General features: G+C 38.3%; 1 protein-coding gene across 1 annotated transcript in view; it reads right to left on the bottom strand.

Annotated features, from left to right (window-relative positions):
- The window catches only part of PRTG (protogenin), a 131,479-nt gene that overhangs the window by 75,812 nt on the left and 41,651 nt on the right, over positions 1 to 14,016 (bottom strand). The window lies entirely within an intron of this gene.

Genomic DNA, 14,016 nt, shown 5'->3' with positions numbered 1-14,016 from the left:
GAGAGAGGAAGGAGTGAAGACAAATGATGTGTCTGATGAATAAAAACGTACAGACTCGAGAGACTATCTTTAGACTTAAGTAAGTCTTAAGTGTTGATATTTTCTAGATAATTCTTCTTCAGTATTCTAGAAAAGCCTCTAGGAACTGGTCATTATGTCCATGGTTTCACATTTTGATGGAGTCCAGACTCCAGGTAATAGTGTAGCTTGCCTTCCCTCTACTAAGTCTTCCAGGATATAAAGCTAGGGCCCCAATGAGAGTCTTACTCCCCATCCTCAAACTCCAGTTCAAAAAATATATATGCCTTTACAATCTACCAATAAAATGAGAAATTAAGAAAAATAGAAGGAATAAGGGCTAGATGCCTTATGCTTCATTAGACTGGGAAGGGTAAAAGGTCACAGAAGACTAACAAATTCTGCCTTGGACTTGACTTCATTAATCTGTAAATGAATCATGGCCTCTAGAGGTATGGAACAAAGTCAGTGAATAAAAGTGAAAATATTCTTAGGAGTATCAACTTCCAAGAAGGGTGGAGTGGGGGTAAATTAATACTTTATTTATGTAGGTAACAAAAAATTCCTACTTCTTTAAGAACACTGGTTTTCAAACTGCTGTTGTCAGTGGACCCACAAGGTCAAAAGCATTTTTACGATAATCACCCTCTGCCTTTTTCACTTTCGTTTCTGTTGAGTATATAGTGTTTCCAGAAGCTACACGCTGGATGACAAAGCAACAGACCTAATGCAGTGTGAGAATCCAGCTGTCTTCTATTAAGCTAATTAAAGAGATTTGGGCAAATGTAAAACAATGTCGCTCCTCTCACTAAAATGTTTTGGAAAATAGTTATTTTTCATTAAATGTGTATGTTAATATATAATTGATCAATGTTTTCATTTCAAAATTAATTAATGAATATTTTTAAAATTTCTAAGTTTCGATTTCTAATAATAAAGTATCAATAGATATAACCCATATAAATAAAAGCTCTTTGAGGTCCTCAAGAAGTTTTAAGCATATAAAGAGTGAGACTGGGCTTCCCTGGTGGCGCAGTGGTTGAGCGTCCGCCTGCCGATGCAGGGGACACGGGCTCATGCCCCGGTCCGGGAAGATCCTCTAAGTTTCGATTTCTAATAATAAAGTATCAATAGATATAACCCATATAAATAAAAGCTCTTTGAGGTCCTCAAGAAGTTTTAAGCATATAAAGAGTGAGACTGGGCTTCCCTGGTGGCGCAGTGGTTGAGCGTCCGCCTGCCGATGCAGGGGACACGGGTTCATGCCCCGGTCCGGGAAGATCCCACATGCCGCGGCTGGGCTGGGCCCATGAGCCATGGCCGCTGAGCCTGCTCTCCGCAACGGGAGAGGCCACAACAGTGAGAGGCCCGCGTACCGCAAAAAAAAAAAAAAAGACTGAGACTAAAATGTTTAAGAATCACTATTCAAGAACACCAAACGCTCAAAATCAATACAATTTTTCTTTTTAATTGCTTCTGTGATCACTTTCTAGGATATTAATCTATTTACAAATAACAATGTAAGCTTATCTTTCATTTAATTAACTAAACTTTTGTCGAACATATTCATATTTGGGGGGAATTAAGACCTAAGTTTTGAAAAGTTTAATGCCTGCTTTATGAATTATTAACTGCTCTTGATTCCATATTTATTTTTTCCATGTGTGAGGAGGTGACCTTTAGCTTTAGTTGTCATTGATAATCCCATCTATATTCAATTTACAGACGTCAAAGTGGGAATTTTTATCTTACGCTTTCCCAGCATTTACCTCCCCAGATTGAAATATCTAATATAGTTTAACTTTTCTTCATAAAGCAGTAAAGTTCCTCCAACCCCATCTATTTGAACAATTTCTTCTTCCATTACCCCATTACAATGAATCAAGCACCTAATTCAGTATGTTTTATCTGATACACATACATATGAGACATATCTCTATCTATCAATATACATCTCATATCTGATCTCTCTCCATCCCTAATAGTACTCTTTTTTTATTCAGGTCCTTATCACCTACTGCCTGGAAGTCTTGCTGGAGTGTCCTAGGTGAGATCTGTCCTGACAACAGAGTTACCTTCCAGAGTGATGGTCATAAAATACAAATCTGATTTGTGTTACTGATGAATTATTTAGTCCCTGCAAAACTCTGTCACTTTGTATTCAACCACTTGAAATTATGTTCCATGGACACAACTACTTCTAATTCTCTAAATATACTATATTTCACACTTCTGAGCATTTATATGAGCTTTCCTTCTCTTTCAAATATCCTTGGTCTCTTTGTCCAGCTGATGAAATCCTATCATCATTTAAAGCCTAGTTCTCTTGTCTGAACCTTTGGGAAGCTGTTCCTGACCTTTTTCTCTACTTCTGTAAAATGAAGACCTTTACTGCTACTTTTATCCCACAGTATTATAGTCACTTATTCACAAGTCTTTCTCCCATTCTACACTCCGAGCTCAATGAGGCTGAGTAGTGGGTCATATTCTTTGCAGGATCCCTTAAGTCAATGAATGGCACAGACTCGGCACTAAAACAATACTTGTTGAATTAAACTGAAATTTTAAAACTGTTTTCCAATTCTATTAGGTCTTTAAACAAAGTAACCAGAAATGTAGGGGGTTTCCCAGGTATAAATACCAAGGCTTGGGATGAGAAGAAAATAATGCTTTTTATTATTTTGTTTGCTATAACTCTAAACAACCCCCCATACTTCAGTGTATTATTTTTAGAGACAAATATCTGTCTCTCCTCTCTTAAAGGATTTTTATAAAGATTAAATAAACCAACATAGTGAGGGCTTTTTATATATTATACAACTTTTTATCAGTGTTGTGGTTACTGAGAACAATATAATCACTCTGTTGCCTTGAGTAATTTCCCTCCAACCACTTAGGCACTTGAGAGTTGTTTTCACTCTGAATCTCATCTAATCAACCAAACAATATGATGCCACTGAACCACTACCTTTACTTGGAGCAATTCCCTCTCTTTCCCAGACAAATAAGTCTATGAAACCCCTAAGCGTTTTTTACTACAAAAACTAAACTAATTTTGCACTTTAAGGTCAAATGGGCTAGAACTTTGGAGTCACAAAAGTCTGAGAACTAAAACATAAATGGATGTATCCTGTAATACAGCAAGGATATTTATTTACTTTTGGTGGTGTGTGTGTGTGTGTGTGTGTGTGTATGAAACAACTTTACTGAGATATAATTCACATTGCATGTGATTTATATTCCATAATTCACCCACTGAAAGTATACAACTCGATGGATTTTAGTATATTCACAGAGCTTGTGACCATCCCCATAATCAATTCTAGAATATTTTCATCACTTCAGAAAGAAATCCCATATCCTTCAGTTATCACTCCCTAACCTTCCCACCCCCTCCCCACCCCAGCCCTAGGCAATCTTTAACCTAGTTTCTTTCCCCCTCCTTCCAGCTTTATTGAGATATAATTGATAAATAGCATTGTGTAAGTTTAAGGTGTACAACACTGTGTAAGTCTGAGGTCTGATACATGTATATATTGGGAAATGACGACCACAATAAGGTTACTTAATACATCCATCAAGTAAGACTATTTCCTGATCCCACTCTGGTTTTCAGCAAGTTATGAAGCAAGTGCTGTATAAAGATTTTTTTTTTTTAATCCTCAAAAACACCTTTATACTTAACATGTCTAACTTCTTGGTCTCTTCTGAACCAACCTACTGGCAAAATGATTTGCCCAGAGAAGACCAAGCCAGATATTCCGTGGGATTTTCATCAGTACCTCTGAGACTGAAGAGAAAGAGGCAAACATGACTCAACCTTAAAAATAAGTTCCTTTTTTCCTTTTGTAACTCCTCCATCTGGGTGCCACCCGCTTCCTCTGCCCTCGCCTCTGGGAACCTGATATATCTGTGTTTTTTATTTCTCTCTCCTGCATATTTAAAATCTTCTTCTCCTGACTCCTTCCTTCAGCTTATAAAAGTGATTAAGGACTTCCCTGGTGGTCCAGTGGGTAAGACTCTGTTCTCCCAATGCAGAGGGGTCCCGGGTTCCATCCCTGGTGGGGAACTAGATCCCGCATGCGTGTCGCAACTAAGAGCCCACATGCCACAGGGAAGATCCCGCGTGCCGCAAATAAGATCCAGAGCAGAATGAATGAACGAATGAATGAATATTTAATATTTTTAATGTATTTAATATTTTTTTAAAACTCAAAACACAAAGAGAACAAAACTCCAGGCCTCTCTTTACAACACAAATCCCTCGAGCAGCTACCCACTCTCTCTCTTCCCCATGGCATCAAAACTTCCCTAGAAAATAGTCAATTCTAGCTGTCTCCCCTTCTTCCTCTCTGATGCGATGCCTCAAACATCTAATCTGCCTTCTTCCCCTATTATTTTATTGAAACAGTGTCTATGACACTGTGCACTCCTATTTCTCTCACTCCCTCTGAGGCTCTCCTTCCTCCTCCTGCCCTCCCTTCTAGAGTTCTCTGTTCTCTCTCCATATTCTCCTTGGGTGATCTCATCCACTTTCAGTTTTCAACTACATCCATCTGTTGCTTCGGAGTCCCCAGAATACATCTCCAGCTTAGATCACCACGCTCAGAGCTTCATACCCATGGCTCCTACTGTCTACTGGACTTCTTCACCTGGAAGTTATTAAACGTACTTCAAACTCATTGTGTCCCAAATGAAATCATCTTCTTTCCTCCCAGCCTGTATCTCTCTACCTCAGTCGGTCATACCACTGTGCAGCGACTCACCCTGCACTCTCTTCAATCAATCACCAATTCCCACTGATTTTAACTCCTAAACATATATTAAACCCATTCCTGTATCCCTGTCCCAACATATCTCAATGGAATCACTATAACAGTCTCTTGTCTGGTCTCCCTGCTCTCATTTTCCCTCTTCCCCTTTCACAAACATCCTCCAGACATACAACAGTGTTTGATATGGGCTGCATTTGACTGCTAAGTGGCTTCCATCTATCAATTCAAATGCTCTTGTAAGTCAAACCATTACTGCTAAAACCACCACGAACAACACAATCTCACAAAGAATGTGATTCAATTTTAAATGCTGTCCAAAAGCACTGTCTTAGTCACCCTCCTTCTAAATCTTTAAACTGCTTAGCCTAATTACTAGAAAAACTGAATGTACGTATCTTTGTTACATCGAAAGGAACTGATATTTTTCCTTCTACTAACTATGTATTTTTAACTCTTTTTCATTGGGTACATGAGATTTGTCAGCAGGCTTTTAACAACCCCACCTCACCAAAGAAAGAAGTAGTTTGGCATCAATTACTCCCAAACTATTTATATGGTAAGCATGCAACAGTATTTAAATAGTCAATGTAAAATAGTTATATAAAAAAGTGAATATTTATGCTATTAAAGGTATACATTATGACACAAAGAAGTTAATCTCTATGAGTCATATATTAACATCAATCCCACTATTTTATAATCAAACCATTCATTTAATGTGTAGTTAACCCTTGCTGACAGGCTTTCAATCAAGCAATTATTCATAAAATAATGGGCCAGATTAACTGTCTCCCTATTCCAGAAAAGGATTTTAATCACACTTATTTTAGAACTATTTTCGACTACAGTAATCTCTTCTAAATTCATTCATGCAACAATTGTTTATTCAGTGCCTAGTATGTTCAAGATGTCAAGGATCCAATGATGAACAAAACTAACAGAGGCTCTACCCTCAGGGATCTTTGTCTAGCAATGGAGAAAGGCATTTAACTAAATAACTATGCAAGCATATAGTAATTTCAAACTGTGATAAATACTATGAAGGAAAATTATGGAATATTATGAAAGCACAGAACAGAGGTTATAATGATGACAGAAATAACTATAGGTTAACATATACTTTATTGCAAGGCAGCAAGTACATTACATATTCTAGTTTATTTAATCCTCACAACTATTATTACCCTAGTTGTCAGTTCAGGAAACTGAGACACAAGGAGATTAGCAACTTCCTTAAGGTTCTGCAGCCAGTGAGGTGAGGGTGCGATCTGAATCCAGGTAATCTCCAAAGATCCCATGTGAATTCTCTCACTAAAAGCTTGAGATTCTCAAACTTTCTGTGGAAGGCAAAACTTACTGGTTCTACTTCCAAGCAATTCTGCTGCTCAAATAGAGGTTCATATGCGCTGGCTTTCTAGCTGGGTAAGAATATGTGTTAAATTCCCAAATTTCCAAAACAAACAACACCTTTAAACTCTGGTGTACTAGGATTTTCAAACTATGGGTCTCACCTCAAGTAGTATTATTTCCATTTTTAGGAATCTGTTAAAGGTAGGAAAGATAGATATATGCATGTAAATTGAATCAGTCTAAAATTCCTAAAATTAGGAATCAAGTATATTTTTAAAGTATTTTAGATCTTTTATTTATTTATTATTTATTTTTGATTGCGTTGGGTCTTCATTGCTGTGCACAGGCTTTCTCTAGTTGTGGCGAGCAGGGGCTACTCTTCATTGTGGTGCACAGTCTTCTCATTGCGGTGGCTTCTCATGTTGCAGAGTATGGGCTCTAGGCATGCAGGCTTCAGTAGCTGTGGCACGCGGGCTCAGTAGTTGTGGCTTTTAGGCTCTCGAGCACAGGCTCAGTAATTGTGGCACACGGGCTTAGTTGCTCCTCAGCATGTGGGATCTTCCCTGACCAGGGATCGAACCCGTGGAGGAATCAAGCATTTCTTTTAAATCTATTTTAAAAACACTAGTTTACCTCATGGGGATATTAGCTATTTCTTTATTATTATTCTCCTAGTTCTAAGCCCATGTACATCTGATCATCAAACAGTCAAATACCTATACAGAGATACTGCTTAGAGGCAGGGAGACCTGTTAAGAGGCCATTAGAAAGAGAAGGAGAGACCAGCTGTGGTTTTCAATGATGGCAGAGATGACTGGAATGGAAGGCAGGGCACATACAAAAGATGCTGTGCATTGAACAACACGATGTGGCCACAAGGTGTTCAAGGGAAACAGGAGGAAAGACCCGAGTGGTTCTGAGGTTTCCGGCCTACACACCTGGAAGGTTGGGGGATACTATGGTGCCTGAACAGAGAATGTAGGAAGAGAGATCGGATGGACTGATGAATCTGCATCACAGATCCTCATTTGATGAGAACGAAAAGAAACTGGCCATGCTAAGGAAGACTGGGAAACTATAAAATGAGGCCAGAGATTAATAATGTCAACAGTTTCAAATATCTATTCATCCTGATTTTTATTTAATTTTTAAAAATATTTATTTATTTTATTTTATTGGCTGCATCGGGTCTTAGTTGCAGCGCACAGGATCTTTTGTTGAGGCATGTGGGATCTTTCGTTGTGGCACGCAGTCTCTTCGTTGCAGCTCTTGGGCTTATCTCTACTTGTGGCGTGCAGGTTTTCTCTCTCTAGTTGTGGCGTGAGGGCTCCAGGGCACATGTGCTGTTTAGTTTGTGGCGTGTGGGCTCTCTCGTTGAGGCGTACGAGCTCAATAATTGTGGTGCACGAGCTCAGTAGTTGTGGCATGCGGGCTTAGTTGCCCCACAGCATGTGTGACCTTAGTTCCCTGACCAGGGATTGAACCTGCGTCCCCTGCATTGGAAGGTGGATTCTTTACCATTCGACTACCAGGGAAGTTCCCATCCTGATTTTTTTTTTTTTTTGGCGGTACACGGGCCTCTCACTGTTGTGGCCTCTCCCATTGTGAAGCAGAGGCTCCAGACGCGCAGGCTCAGCGGCCATGGCTCACAGGCCCAGCCGCTCCACGGCATGTGGGATCTTCCCGGACCGGGGCACAAACCCGCGTCTCCTGCATCGGCAGGTGGACTCTCAACCACTACACCACCAGGGAAGCCCCCCATCCTGATTTTTAAACTAATGGTTCACATGTTCGGCTGTGGTTAAGATTTAAAGAAAGATATGCATGAGATTTTATAATAGTGGCCTATTAAAATAACAATGTATAACATGTAAAGTTAGTGGAGAAAAGGATTTCCTACTTCTGAGGCTCTGTTGCAATGAGATTAGGAGCAAGTGTTTACTGTTTTTCCAATCTTAACTTATTTTCATTTCTTGATGACAGAAATTAAGGCATTAGAAAACTGAGGTAAATGATATTAAAAGTATGGTAAAATTTAATCTGAGCTGGTTTAAAGAAAATCAGGAAAAAGTCCAGTACAATACAGGGCATAATTTATGGAGGTGGGGCAGCAGCATAGCCTTGAGGTTAAGAGTGCAGATATTAAAATCTAAAGATCTGGGTTAGAATCACAGCTTTGCATGCATGAGCTGTGTGCCCCTGAGAAGTTACCCAACTCCATGCCTCAGTATTCCCCAATAAAATGGGGATAATAATAATACTTTATAAGAATATTTTAAGAATAACATTAAATTATATATACATAAACATGTGTACACACACACACACACACACACACACACACACACACAATAATATAAGCAGGTACTTAGGCACTGCTTGGCACCTAGTAAACTCCTAGCAGTGGTACCGGAAGTAGTTAATAGTTACAGGATATCTTGCTATGAATACACTGGTTTTGCTTTCAGAACGATAACTTAAAGAAAGTCAAACAAAGGATGTTAGTGACCACTATACAATAAAAAATAAATTTTAAAGCCCTAACAAAGGTAGAGGTACTCTAAGATTTTAAATTTTCTTTTTTTTCCTACTAATCCAGACTATGTAGCTTTTACATAAAGGTACATAAAGTGTAGAGAAACAGGGACTTCCCTGGTGGTCCAGTGGTTAACAATCTGCCTTCCAATGCAAGGGACGCCAGTTCAATGCCTGGTCGGGGCAACTAAGACCGTGCACCGCAACTAGAGAGCCTGCATGCTGCAGCTACAAAACCCAGGTACTCTGGAGCACGTGTGCCACAACAGGAGAGAGAAGCCCAAGTGCCGCGATGAAAGGTCCCACAAGACGCAACGGAGATCCTGCATGCCACAACTAAGACCCAACGCAGCCTAAATAAATAAATATAATTTTTTTTAATGTAGAGAACAAATAATTTCCCCATTTTTAACGTGAATAGATAAATTATTTGAAGAGGATAAAATCCCCTACTTCAGTGATGAAATAATAAGGGACTAGATTACAAGAGGATCTCTAGCTGTGGAATTATGTATTTTGTACTTATATTTTTTCCTACAAAACAACATAATTAAGAAAAATTAATGACATTTAAAAATAAATTTTATATGCCTTATGGTGCATAGACTGAAGGAAGAGCCTGCATAAATTTTCTACCATTGCTCCACTACCTGATAAAATCCCTCATCCTGGGACTTCCCTGGCAGTCCAGTGGTAAAGACTCCGTGCTTCCACTGCAGGGGGCATAGGTTTGATTTCTGGTCAGGGAACTAAGATCCCACATGCTGCGCAACTAGGCCAAAAAAAAAATCCCTCATCCTTAATTTTTATCTGCCTTTTAGTACTTTGATCTTATCATTCTTTGGGTAGCTATCACCCATGATCTAAGGATGCTTGATTCCCTCCCCAGTCAGTGACTTCAATGTGAAAAATGATGAGAAAAAGAACATCTGAATAAAATCCACTTTTCAATAAAAAAATAAATTACTTAAAAATTTGTATCAAAACTTAGAAACTTCAGAAAAGCATGCACAAATATGATATATCATGACAGTCTTAAACTTTGTTTCTCGGCAAGTGTTTTTCTATTTTAATTTTTTTAAGTGTGGTGTTAAACTGAGTAAATGAATACCTCCTTTACAATGAGTCTTAAGCCCCCCCTAAAACTTTAGACAAACTATTTTCGGCATTATCAAAACATTCCGTACTTATTTACAAGGCAAAACATCTTGTATTCTTATGCAAATCTTGATTTCTCCTTGATGTCGACTTCACTTCTGCCAGTTAGGTATGATTTTACAAGTCTACAGCCTTCTTGTGAAACCTGACCTCTTTCTTCCCTCCCCAGTCAGTGCTAACATAAACCAAGAGCCCCACAAGAAGTCATTAAAGCAGTGCTGTTAAGAGGCCAGAGCTCTATAAAATAGGCGAGAAACAAGATCTCAAGAAACATGCACCCGTCCTCAGAAACAACCTTGCAAACACAATAAATGTAAGTGCCTATTTTATTTGTGACTTCCTCCTCTTCACCTGTCTACTTAATCATTTGCTTCTATGATTTACAGTCAGAAAAAAAAAAGGATCAAAACGCTAAGAGGAAAAAAAATGCTAAGAAGAAAATGTTCTCCCAACTTTTATTTGATCAGAAACCAACATATTAATGTTTCCACCTTGGAAATGTATGACTGTAATATTAAACTAACGTGCCATTCATGCTTCTTAAAAGTTGCAATGAATAAAATACTTGATACATGTTGATGTTAAAACCAACTAAAAATTATGAATACACAATCTGAAATGACAAGCCATCCAGTAATTTAAAATAAGTTCACAAACTATTCCCTAATGTAAGAAAACATAATTTTCTTTTGTAAATTCCATTTAAAATATTCTTTCACTAAACAGAAAAAACTTCAGTTGGTGAGAACCTGAACGCAGGGTTTACACTGGTGGTCTTAACGCTGCACATCAGCCAGGGGATCTGGAGGCCTGAGCTGGTCGAGGACTAAACCAGTTGCTACCACCCCACCCCTCCTGGGGGAGTCCTAAGTAGCCAGTAGTCACATTCCAATACTTTGGTGCTGTTTCCACAGCTCTAAGTCACCAATCCGTAGCTCTGGAGAAATCTATAAATAGCTCATCAAGGAAATGAGGAGATTTCTATCTCAAACACTCAGATGTCCACAGTTTCAGAGTTAGTTATGGAGTTTTATGTATATTAGCTTAAAGTTTATTTCTATGAAACTGGTCTTTCAAATCATACATTTGTCTACTCCAGGATTTACTAATCAAAACATAGTTATAACTTGTTACCTCATCAGGTTCAATTCACTCTGAGTCTTCAAACTTGAAGACTGACCTGCAACTAACAGGAAGTAAACAAGAGACCTGATCCAGCATTTAATCAAACCAGGGTAACTGATGCTTTACTTACTGAGATAAAAATCAACCAAGGTCCAAGTTTCAAACAGAAGTTGAAAACTTATTATAGCCTTAAGACTAGGCAAGAAGCTATCTGAACTTTTTAAAAGTTATTTTACAGAAAACAATTCATCTGTTTAATAAAAATAATGTAATGCGATCATTACATCTTGCATATCGACCTGTTTTGTAAAATCCATACTGAGTATGCAACAGCTATTGTATAAGTGGTTTATTATCTGACTTCTGGTGAATTTAGTATCCTGCTCGAATCTATGGCAATTCTGACAACCAGGTGCTAAGAGGTATACATTTGCTTTTCAAAGGAAATGTTTAAATCAAAATGTGTCCAAAATAAACAAAATGAAGGCTGGAAATTTGTAACAAAGTTGGGAACAGGGACTTTCAGAAATAGCTGCTATATGCAAATTTCCCACAGACTAGATTATTTTTCTGTCTATTCCTACTGTATCCATATTGAAAGATACCTTTAATAACATCTGAGAATTCTTTGCTTCTTTGATATTTTATCAAGCCTATCCTGGCAAATGCCAGACTTGGCACTCCCCAAACTCAATTTCTTTGTCTGGAAAGAATGACACAAAGCTTTTCAAGTCCCCACTGTCATCTGGGCCACTCAGCGCTGTTCAACAATTCTCTTAACTTATATTAAGAATTAGTTTCTCCCTGGTGGTGCAGTGGTTGAGAGTCTGCCTGCCAATGCAGGGGACATGGGTTCATGTCCCGGTCCAGGAAAATCCCACATGCCATGGAGTGGCTGGGCCTGTGAGTCATGGCCACTGAGCCTGCGTGTCCAGAGCCTGTGCTCTACAACGGGAGAGGCCACAACAGTGAGAGACCTGTGTACCACAAAAAAAAAAAAAAAAAGACATGTGTAAAAAAAAAAAAAAAAAAAAAAAAAAGAATTGGTTTCAGAAATGCTCTACCTTTCCAATTTATTCAAGTCCCCAGTCACTTTTAACCTAAACTGTAAATTACCTGAGTTTAGAGACATGTCTTACTCGTCTGTATATTGCTAGAACAGTGGCCTGTATACAACAGGCACTTGATAAAGGTTTCTTCAGTAAACTCAGTGAACCACATCACCACCTACCCCTTAATTACATCAAAAAAACTCTGCCTCTTATCTCCCTGAGAAGATTAACGTAATTTTGGCTATATCATTCCTTACTGTATAACCCAGAGCAAGTTACTTTTTTTTTTTTTGGCCTCACCAGGCAGCTTGCATGTGCAGCCCGTTCCCCAACCATGGACTGAACCTGGGCCCACGTCAGTGAAAGCGCTGAGTCCTAACCACTGGACCGCCAGGGAATTCCCTACTTATTCTTCATAAACACATTCTGTTATGTCAAATAGGATCTTAAAAGAGTTTTTATGAATTCATCAGGTATTGAGTGTAAAGCGCTTAGGACAGTGCCTGTAACATTAAAAGCACCTTGACCTACACCTAATACCTTATGTAAAAATTAACTCAAAATGGGTCACAGAACTAAATGTGAAACACAAAACTATAAAACCTTTAGAAGAAAACACAGAAAAATCTTTGTGACCTGGGTTAGGCAAAGAGTTCTTAGATAGGACATAAAAAACACAATCTGTCAAGGAAAAAAATTGCAAATTGTCTTCCATCAAAACAAAAAAACTTCTGCTCTTGAAAAAAAAAGCTGTTAAGAGAATGAAAAGACAAGCCATAAACTGATGAGGATGTGGGGTACCTGGAACTCTCAAACACTGCTGATGGGAATGCAAATTGGTACAGTCACTTTGGCAAATAACTTGGCAATTTCTTATAAAATTATATACACACTTACTGCATTCTTACCTTAAATATTTACTCAATAGAAATGAAAATTTATGTTCATGCAAAAACCTGTATGAGAAAATTGATCAAAGCTGCATTTACATAATTGCCCCAAACATAAATAACCCAAATGTCCTTCAACTTCAACTGGTGAACGGATAAACTGCAGTAAATCTATACTATGGAACCCTACTCAGCAATAAAAAGGAAAGAAATACTGAAACACTCAACAACATATTCAATAGTTAAATCTTAAGGCACTGTGCTAAGAGGAAGAAGCAAGACCCAAAAGGTAACATAATATATAATCTCATTTATATGACATACTGGAAAATGCAAAATACAGTGGCTTCTAGGAGTCAGGAGGAGGGAGGGTATGACTACATAGGCAACATGAGAGAAGGTTTGGGGCAATGAAACCAGTCCGCATCCTGAGCTTGGTGAAGGTTACACAACTGTGCATATGCTAAAACCCATAGAACTGTGGACCCAAATAATTTTCACTGTATGTAAATTAAAAATAAATTTCAAAAAGGCTATGCTCCTTATAAAACAGAGAGACTTTTATTTTTCTCATCACTCTTAATAAAGAATTATAAATTAAGCAAGTTGACAGTACACATCAATTTTAAGTGCCAAGTCCTGCAGACCATCTTCACTTCTTCTGTGAGGATGCACCTGATTTTCCCAAATAAAACTACAGAACTCTTATACACTCCCAGGAGCTTGGAGTATCCTGTTTGTCTCACTGTTTTATAAGCTCTACTTTCTGCTTGCACCACAAGGCAGAATCTGTCTTTTCTTCATCTTCATATTCCTGGCATAACACCATAGATACAAAAGGCCCTGATAAACACACGAATAAAATATGTCCTAGGGTACATATACATTCAGTTCAGTCATCACCCCCTTCATCTGGAGTGCACTCAGTATAATGCACACACAATAATAATCTGAAGGACTAACATGGTGAACCTAAGTTTACATTATCTTTAGAATACTATACATGAAAAGTATATAGAAAAATATGTATCCTAATAACTAGAAATGAATCTACGTTCCTGAGGAACAGGACGAATAAGGAACCTACAGTCCTCCTATCCCTTCACCTGCTGA

This window comes from Lipotes vexillifer, unplaced genomic scaffold (genome assembly GCF_000442215.2).
Source record: "Lipotes vexillifer unplaced genomic scaffold, Lipotes_vexillifer_v1.1 scaffold726, whole genome shotgun sequence".
Taxonomy (NCBI): Eukaryota; Metazoa; Chordata; class Mammalia; order Artiodactyla; family Lipotidae; genus Lipotes; species Lipotes vexillifer.
Note: the sequence above shows the minus strand (reverse complement) of the source record. Positions and strands in the feature narration are given on the sequence as shown.